Source organism: Echinops telfairi, unplaced genomic scaffold, assembly GCF_000313985.2.
Source record: "Echinops telfairi isolate 266 unplaced genomic scaffold, ASM31398v2 ScPeMD7_7425;HRSCAF=8463, whole genome shotgun sequence".
In the NCBI taxonomy this organism is placed as follows: domain Eukaryota; kingdom Metazoa; phylum Chordata; class Mammalia; order Afrosoricida; family Tenrecidae; genus Echinops; species Echinops telfairi.
In genome coordinates, this window is record NW_022111325.1 from 1635663 (window position 1) to 1646041 (window position 10379).

Consider the following 10379-nt stretch of genomic DNA (forward strand, 5'->3'; position numbering starts at 1 on the left):
TGCACCCAGTGGCATCACCTGGGAAGCTTCTCTCTGGTCACAGTGAATTTTTCATAAAAGCCGTTTCACTCGAACCTCGTTTTTTGTGACGGCCGATTTAAGAGAACAGCGTGTGACTGTGAAATTTTGTTTCCTGCTCAGGAAAAATGGTGCAGAAACTGTCGTGTTGTTGAACACAACTTAAAAGGACAGTGCTATGGGGAAAACTCAAGTGTACAAATGGTTTTCTCATTTCATAAAAGCTGAAAAGTCAATTAATGACAAACCTTGTTCTGGATGTCTGTCAAATTCCTGAATGGACAAAAATTATAGTGCATTTGGAGTTAGTTCCACCAGGTCAGACTGTTAATCAGGTTTTCTATTTAGAGGTGCTGAAAAGATTGTGTAACGGTGTGCTACAAAAAGGCCTGATTCTAGGTGTGTCTAAATAAAATAGTCTGGATGAACAATCTAGAGGAGAAAACAACAGGACTAACAGTTCCAGAGGGACATGGGAGAGGGGAAGGTGCGGGGAAAGGAAGTGGTGTTAACAAACCAGGGACAAGGGAACAACAAGTGATCTAAATCAGTGGTGAGGAGGGTGTAGGAGGCGTGGTAGGGCGTGATCAAGGGTAATGTAACCAAAAGGACTTACTGAAACCCAAATGAAGGCTGAGCATGATATTGGGGCAAGAGGAAAGTAAAAGGAAATAGAGCAAAGAACTAGGAGGCAAAGGACATTTATAGAGGTCTAAATACAGGCATGTACATATGTAAATATATTTATATATGAGGATGGGTAAATAGATTTATGTGCATATATTTATAGGTTTAGTATTAAGGTAGCAGGTGGACATTGGGCCTCCACTCAAGTACTCCCTCAATGCAAGAATACTTTGTTTTATTAAACTGGCATTCCATGATGCTCACCTTTCTGACACAATCACTGAAGACAAAATGGGTGCATAAGCAAAGGTGGTGAAGAAAACTGATGGTGCCCAGCTATCAAAAGATAAAGGGTCTGGAGTCTTAAAGACTTGAAGGTAAACAAGCAGCCAGCTAGCTGAGAAGCAACAAAGTCCACATGGAAGAAGTACAACAGCCTGTGTGATTACAAGGTGCCAAAGGGGTCAATTATCAGGCATCAAGGAACAAAAAATCATATTGTGTGCTAACCTCCCAGATGCGATCACTGAAGACAATTGGGTGCATAAGCAAATGTGATGAAGAAAGCTGATGGTGCCCGGCTATCAAAAGATATAGCATCTGGGGTCTTAAAGGCTTGAAGGTAAACAAGTGGCCATCCAGCTCAGAAGCAACAAAGCCCACATGGAAGAGGCACACCAGCCTGAGTGATCACAAGGTATGGAAGGGATGAGGTACCAGGCATCAAAGAACAAAAAATCCTATCATTGTGAATGAGGGGAAGGGCGGAGTGGAGACCTAAAACCCATCTGTAGACAATTTGACAGCCCCTTACAAGGACTCTAGAGAGGAGCCGGTCAAGGTGCAATATAGCATTGATAAAACACATAACTTTCCTATAGTTCTTTATGCTTCTTCCCCCCGACTATCATGACCCCAAATCTACCTTATAAATCTGACTAGACCAGATCATGTACACGGGTACAGCTAAGAGCTGGAAACACGGATAATCCAGGACAGATACACCCCTGAGGACCGATATTGAGAGTAGCGATACCAGGAAGGGAAGGGAAAGGTGGGGAAAAAGGGGGAGCCGATTACAAGGATCTACATATAACCCCCTCCCTGGGGGACGGACAACAGAAAAGTGGTTGAAGGGAGACATTGGTCAGTGTAAGACATGAAAAAATAATAATTTATAAATTATCAAGGGTTCTTGGAGGAGGGAGGGTAGTGGAGGGAGGGGAACATGAGGAGCTGATACCGAGGGCTCAAGTAGAAGAAAATGCTTTGAATATGATGATGGCTACAAATGTACAAATGTGCTTGATACAATGGATGAATGTATGGATTGTGATAAGAGCTGTATGAGTCCCAAATAAAATGATTTTTTTTTTTTTAAAAGGCCTGATTTGTGGCAGACAGGGGACTGGTTTTGCCACCACAACAATGCACCTGCTTACCCAGCCATCGCAGTGCACCAATTTTTGTCAAAAAAAACAGCATGCCTCTCTTGCCTCGTGCATCTTCCTCACCTGACCTCACTCTGTGCAGCTTCTTTTTGTTTCTGAGAATGAAGAAGGGCATGAAAGGACCGCGATTTGAGACACAGAAGAGGTGAAGAAAAAACTAGGGAAGTGCTGTCAGCCATCTAAGCAGAGGAGTTTGAAAAATGTTTCTAGGAATGGAGTCACAGATTTGACAAATGCATCAAGTGTAAGTAAGGGAGAGTACTTTGGAGGTGATCAGGTTGTTTTGTAAAGAAATGTAAATACCTAGCTAGTTTATTGCAGAAATTTCCATAATATAGCAAAAACACAAAAATTACCCAAAACTTCAATTACAAAGAAATAGATCAACGAGCTCATGTCCAGTCATACGGTGGAGTATTATGCATCAAGGAAAAATAATGACAATTCTCTTAAACACCGCAAAACGTGGATAAAACTGGAGAACATTTTGCGTAACAAACTCAGTCAGTCCTACAGAGGTAAATATTTAATGTCACCATTGTTATAAGGAAAAACGAAGCAGAAGAAACGTGTCTGCACACCAGTAGACAGGACGACGAGGAGGTCAGGGATGGGTGCGGGAACAGAGGAGGGTGCCAGACAAGCCCACGTCTACGGGAAGTTTAATAGGATATGGTTGTTGATTTCATTCCTTAAGATGGGCCGTGTAAACATATACAGTATGTTTCTTTAAAAACACACAAAATATCTATCCCCCCAGATGCCTCGTCCCTCAACGCTACATAGTAGTTTCAGTGGCTTAAAAACAAGGGAGAAGGAAACATAGGGTGAAAGGACAGACAGATCACCTCAACAAGTACAGAAAGCGAAGGAGCAGCACAGCTCAGGCGGCAGGCTCCTCGGCGGCTGCCCGCAGCAAGGACTTTACAAGAAAGCCCCCATGGGCACTGTCCCTGGGTAGGTACAGCTGGAGTCTTCCGTCTCCATAGAGACAAGGAAGGCCCTCCCTAGACGATGGCCCTCAGTGACCCTTCATGTCTGAAGCTGGACTCACCCCCATGCTAGAATCATCCACCTTTGGTATCATGCCCTAAGGACAACGGTCAGAGGGTTGGGAAAGAGAGGATGGAAACGGGAAACAGGGAGGATGTGGGACGGGTGCCGGGCCAGCGAGGCGGCAGCAATGGGCGGTGAGCCAGAATGTGCATGCACCGCTGCACAGAAAGCTCTGCTCTGCTCTGTATACCTTCACCTCGCTCACAGTAGTTCGGGGTGCTTTTACAAAAGGATCTGTCCATTTTCAAAACAAACAGGCTCTAAAAATGTGACTTAGGTATGCACGCACGGATGAGGGCTACATCCAAAGGTGAGGCATGCGATGTGGGTAGCCCTCTTGAACTTTTGTCAGAATGTTGGGGTTTTTTCTGTTTTTCAGTATCGAAAACCCAGGATTGATGAACCTTTGGAGACAAGTAGAATAAGGGGTGCTGGGGGCACAATGGGAAAGGGGAGCTGATATCGAAGAGTTCAAGAAGGAAGAGAATGTTTGGAAACTGATTGTGGTAGCAGTGATACAATACTGCCCGATGTGATTGAACTATGGAATGATATGATATCTGTATTACCTCCCAATAAAGTGTTTTTAGAAAAAAAAATACTACCATAAACCCCCCCCCAAAAAAGAATTATAATGAGAAAGCAAAAGGGTTTCTTAGCAAAGATGCATGATTTAGAAAAAATATTTTTCATTTATCTATCAGTTTGTAGTGAATGTAAACTGGGAGTTGAGAAACCAACCTCATTTTAATTATTATTAAAGAGCACTGTCTCAATGGAAGAAAAATTATTCTGTTGTGTTTCATGTAGTGTTTAGGATATGCTTCAGGGAGCCCATTAAAAAGATGAAATAGGAGCATAAAGTAAATAAAGAGCGACGTCTTGATTTTTATTTGACTCTTTCTTAATAATTCTAATGATAAAGGTTGATAATTATTTCCAAAGAAAATGGGTACTTTGGAGAAACAAATCCACAGCGACTCATGTATAAAAAGAGAGTTTTATGTAAAGAAAAGGTGCATCACGAAAACATTCCAACCCAGTGCTGCCCAAGCCCACAAGTCCAACATTAACCCATTAACCCAACACCAGTCCACAAAGTCCTCCACCTCACAAAACAGAGGCAATGATGCCGACTGCAGGAGGAAAGCTGAGTCAGTGAACAAATAAGCATCTCAGCACTAGCAGGGGTCTCCACACGGCTGCTCCAGCACCCAGGGCTGCATCGGGAAAGATCCATGCGGCTTCTCCTTGGGGATGTCTTGTAGGAAATCCATCTTGCAAGCTGAAGCAGGGAACTGCTAAGACAGCTGCACCCGGTGCGACCATCACAAAACAAGAGACCCGAGAACTCGAAAGGCGAGGCTCACCACCCATTTATCCCTCTGCCTTTCAACTAGCCCCACATGTGATTATGGGCCAGGCTGGCACAATGAACTAACTCACCATGCGTCACAGGCACCCCCACAGTGACCAGGAAGAGTGGCTGGTGGTGGGTTTGGTTAGGTTTGGTTAGGCTGGGAAGGCCGCGTGTCCCAGGGGTAGAGGCTAAGACCTCAAACCCTCATAACCTTTGCTCTGTTTCTGGAGGGAGGCCCGCGGGCCCAGCCTCCTGCTCCCCCTGCTGCTGCACCCCCAGAGACCACCATGAGAAGGGGCCTGCAGCTGCAGGAGAACTCACCTCAGGGGGAGGGAAGCAGAGAGCAGCAGGGGTGCCTGGGCGCAGCAGCCCTGGGCTGTCCCCCCTCTGTCCCTGGCAGCTCTGTGGGCTTGGACATGTCACTTCCTTCTGGCCCCACACAGCTACGACGGGTGCTCACGCAGGGCTCTCCCAAGACGGTGGCATCTTTTCACAAGAGGGTGCCGGAGAGATGACAACTGGTGACCAGAGAGGCCAGGCTTCTTCCAGGCTCAACGTTCAGTTAGCGCAGGTCTGGGCACAAAGCCTGGGGGACCCGGAGACACTAGTGGGAGCTCAGATGTGGCCAGGAACCTCCCAGCCAGCCTGGGCAAAAGAGAAAGCGGGTGGAAGGTGGTGGGGTGTGCAAATGAGCAAGGCCCAGCCTCTCACATGCTCCCTGGTGTCCTATGGCTTCCACTGTCACTGTCCAGCTACGCGGTGGCCTTAGACAAACTACCTGATCCATCTGTTTCTTCTTCAGTCTCTGACTCGAGTAGGATTGAAGGTAAACTGTGCCACCGGGCTCTTTGCAGGTCAGTGTCACTACTTTATAAAAGAGGCCCCGGGGCTTCGCGGTGAAAGCAGTCTACAGCTAACTGAAAGCTGGGGTTTGGGGCCACCTGAAAGGTGTGGTGCTGTTTCTGTAAAGATGACCACAGTGAAGCCCACTGCCAGCGGAGAGGTTCTGAGGTCGTCCCTCTTTACGGACGCACACAGCCTTGCCTTTCTCCTTCGGAGCAGCGGGTGGGTGTGACGGGTGGGTGTGAACTGCCGACCTTGTGGTCAGTTGTCCAGTGTTTATGTGACAGACTTGGGACTGTTTCTGTAAAGATGACCACAGTGAAGCCCACTGCCAGCGGAGAGGTTCTGAGGTCGTCCCTCTTTACAGACGCACACAGCCTTGCCTTTCTCCTTCGGAGCGGCGGGTGGGTGTGACGGGTGGGTGTGAACTGCCGACCTTGTGGTCAGTTGTCCAGTGTTTATGTGACAGACTTGGGACTCCGAGAGTCAGTACGTGTTGGAATCAAACTTCCTAATCCATCTGGGCTTCCTTTGGGCCACTGTTTATGCAGGGTGGGCTAGTGGACACATGCCAGTTGAGCACACCTCTAAGGCGGGTCAGTGTGACCCGCTGGCCGTCCAGGGCTGCCTTCCCCAGGAGGGCTGTCTTCCTGTCCCTTTGACTGGGGGAGCAGTCACTCCCCTCAGCCTGGTAAAGGTTGGTGTCTGGTGCCCGTCCTGGAGAGAAGGAAGGCATGAGGGTCTGGGATGGGGAGGGGTGCCGGAAGGGTTGGGGTAGGGGAGGGCAGGCAATGTGATCCACTGGAAGGCCCAGAAAAGCAAGACCAGCACCACCACCCCCAGACCCTACCCCGCCCAGCTACCCTCCCGACCGCCCCCACCAGCTCTGGCCTTTCCTTTGCTCTGAAACATGTGCAGGGGTGCAGTCACCACCTAAGTGGGCGGGGAAGCCCCTCCCATTCGATGCTGGTTGGGGGCCAGGCCTCCTCATTTCCTGTAGGAAGCGGTCCACCTCCCCACCCCACCCCGAAGTCAGCCCCGTGGGAGAACCTGCTCCTACCCATGAGGGTAACCTCCCTCGGGCCACAGGCGGTCCCACTCCCCCATAGGCCTCCCTTCCTCCCTGGCCCAGCCCGAAGCGCCCGCCCCTCTCCGTAATCCCACCACCCTTCAGGGCCCAACCCAAAGCCCACCCCTGCTTTCTCTCCACCCTCCTAGCAGAATGCTCCAGATGCCACTGAGAGAGCTGGCTTATCTCAGGATCGCTGAGGCTGCTGTCATGGGGTGGGGTCGTGGGGTGGGTCGGCTGCTCAAAACCACCAGCCACTTCTCGGGCGGTTCCCCCCTGTCCCAACGAGTCTGCATTGACTTGGTGACAAGGACTTGGTTTTTGAGCTGTTTCTCTCTGCTCGGTGTTAAACTAGCCCGGCTGGCCTCTGGGGGTCAGGGTTGGAGACCCCACAACAGCCAGCACCCAGCACAGTGGAGGGCTTGGGTGCTCCACACCCGATGCTGCTTCTGGATCCAAGAGCCAACACTGCCAGCCCCAGGCCCCGTCGAGATCGGAGCTGAGAAGTCAAAATCACCCCACTGCCGAGGGCCCTGCATGTTTGCAAACCCTTGTCCTTTACCAGAGAGTGGCTCACTGGGTCCTCACACCCCCAGAGGGAGTTCCTGCAGCCACGGGGTGGGGGCTGGGCCTGGAACCAGGAGGGCCCAGCTTGCCTGAGGCTCACAGGAAGCAGTGGTGCAGACTGCAGACTGCAAGTCCAGGCCGGTTTGCGGTCAGAGTGGTTCTAGGCTGGGTCCCCATGGGTGCGTGGAGATGAAGGGGACTCTGCTTTTGTTCTACACCCTCCCTTGAGGACAAGGGGAGACCCACTTTGACAACCACAGGTGGGCAGCTACCTTGAGGGAGGGAACCTTCAGGCTCTGGCTTCCAAACACCAGGAGCTCCAACTGGTCCACAGGGGTTTCCGATGGCCCGGGGCCTGAGGTCAGACAGGGAGGGCACTTGTCCCACGGCAGGTTCCTCTGTGAGCACGTGACGGATCAGGAGCATCTATGGCCCCAGAGGGTGTGTCGCAAGGCTGGGTGGGAGCTGTTCCTGTCTCTGGGTGGCTTTGGAGGCTCCCATGGCAACAGCCAGCCAGCCTGGCGTCCCCTTGGGAGGGTGCTGGGCACAGCTTCAACAGGAATGTGCCTCTAGTCCTGGAGGGGGCGGGGTGGCCCACTGCCACATGCTGGCCCCCACCCTCCCCCTGGTCACCTCAGGATGGAGCCTGGGAGGACCAGGGGAAGCAGGCTGTCCCAGAGGGAACGTGGCAACAGAAAGATGAGCAGAGAGGGGTAGGAGATCCCAGGAAGCGGGCTGAAAGCTGAAGAATGAGGTGTAGGCGTGAGAAAGAGAAAAGGCCATTTGGCGGACCAAGCTAGGAAATTACTTTTGGGGGCTGGCCAAAGGAAGTTGAAGTTTTCCATTTGAGAGGGCAAGGCCCAGGAAGGCCAACCCCAGTGACTTCCCCAAGATTCCCCAAGGCCCTGGGCTGGCAGGCCCTTCCTAGCCCAGAGGAAACGGCCCAGAAGCTAAACGTGCTCACTGGAAGAGACTCAACTGGGAGGGCACCCAGAAACGTCCCCTACGACCCCAGCTGCCCTCAGGCCAGGGGCAGCGCCTGAGCCCCTGGAAGAGGCAGTGGCAGGGCCACTCCCCCAGCTCCTGTCTCACTCAGCTCCCAGGCTGGCCCTATGGCGAGAAGACAGACCCACAACCTGGGTCCTAGGGTCCTCTTCCTTCTCCCAGTGCTCCCAACGGTGTGAGGTGTGATAGGGAAGGGGGTGTGAGGCCCACCACCCAAAAGCACCCAGAGAAGGGAACCCGGGGGCCAGTGTCCCCCTTGCCTTGCCTTTCCCCACACCTCCTCAGGCTCACGGCTGGCTCTCCCTGACTCAGCAGTTTCAGAAACCTCCAGCTCAGCGTATTCCTCTTCCTGGGTGGCTAAAGAAGTGGAGGGGGGCCTAGGGGAATCTCTCAGCCTCCCCTAGACTTCGTTATGCAAACGAAGCCAACGGCCCTCAAAATGAAACTGAGAAACCCCAAGCCGCTGAACCGAGAGTCGGCACCATCTCAGAATGGAGCTTGCAGGTGAAGGAATGCTTCCACCCCTAGTCCTAACCCTGGGCCTCACCCTGGAGTAATAAGCCAATCTATGCAAAGACCTCAAACCGCACCTGGCACTCTGTGCTCTTACCTACACGTGTTCTAAAACAGAAACCAGCCGCAGCCCCTCCTGGGACCTGCAGCCCCCCACCCCCAACAGTCATTCTGGGGGGTTTCCTGGGTTATCAAAGCCCAGAGCCCAGCCAACAGCACACACCCAGGTGGAAGCTCCGGAAGGGCTTCCTGAAGCGCAGCCAGAGGCATGTGAGGCTTCACCAGAGAGAGCTCACGGGGTGCACAGACCCAGTAGTGAGTGGGGTGGGGTCCAAGATTTCTGAAAATTGAGCAATAGGCAGAGGGGGAGGGGAGGTCTGGGGATAAAGTGGGGCTGAGGCGCCACCTAGTGACTAGCTCACCTCCCCAAGCAGGGAGAAGCCAGACCCCTCAGCTCCTGGTCCGCCCCACCCCGCCAGAGGCGCCACTGGGAAGCAGGGTGTGTGTGTGGACTGGGGGTGCAGATGCCCAGGGTGATGCCATCAGAGAGGGTGACATGAAAATTATAGCCTCCCATCCACACACTAGCCAGACCCAGCCCTGCTAAGCTTCCCAGCTCTGATGAGCAAGTTCAGGGTGGTAGACCAGGACTGTCCATACAATTTCTGCATAGGGTCCTAAAGAGTGGTAATTTGTTCTTTCTGAGAACACTCACTCACTGTCATGGAATCCATTCTGACGCTTAGCAGCCCCACTAGGTAGCCCACTAGCCACCAAGGCTCCTGCCATTTAGGGAAATAGCCCTGTAATTAGTTACAACAAAAATACTCTTCTTAAGACCAGCTTGCACATATCAATGTATCTACAAGGCTAAAACTGGACACTGATTTCCCTTCTGAAGCTACTAATGGGCTCTGGTCGGAGCTGCCATTATTACCAAATTACAAGGATGCTTCAAGCCCTGGGGTTTAATTTTGCTGGGTGTTTATATCACTATTAATGCCATTACAGGGAGCCCTGGTTGCATAGTGGTTACTTGTTGGGCTGCGAACAATGAGGGCAGTCGTTCAAAACCACCAGCCACTCCTCAGGACAAAAATGAGGCTTTCTACTTTCTACTTCCGTAAAGCGTTACAGTCTCAGAAACGCACGGAGGCAGGTCTACTGTCTTTATAGGACAACTGGCTCCTAATCCACTTGATGGCAGTGGGTTCAAGTTTATTGCCATTGATAAATGGGAGTTATGATTTATGAGTAGCATTGGTACAGAAAGAAACATGAACAAGGAGTCCGTGTGGTCAAGCAATGAAGTCGCATTGCATTAGGTAAATCTGCTGGGATGTTACTTTAAGGACTAAGGTGTGCCTGACCCAAGCCATGGTGTTTGCCATTGCCTCGTGTGCACGTGAAAGTTGGACACTGGATAAGGAAGACTCAAGACTGAAGAATCATCGATCCATGTGAATTGTGCTGGAGAAGAGTATGATAAGTACCATGGACTGCTGAAAGGGCAAACCAATCTGTCTTGGAAGCAGTAGTCAGGGTGCTCCTCAGAGGCAAGGAGAGGGAGACCGCTTCTGACATTCTGCAGACATACTGCAGGAGAGGCGAGACCCCGGAGAGGGGCATCAGGTTTGGTAATGTAGGAGAAAGTCCCTAAGAAGATGGATCGACAATGTGGCTGGAACGACGTGTGGATGGTACAGGGCCGGGCAGTGGTTCACTCAGGTTGTACAAAGGGTCACTATGAGTTGGAACCACCTCAGTAGCCCCTGACAACATGTCTGGTCCAGGGGGAGGTCCATGGAGGGTACTGGTACCAACACTGGTGATACTGTCCCTACCACCCTCTAAGGAAGGCGGCGACACA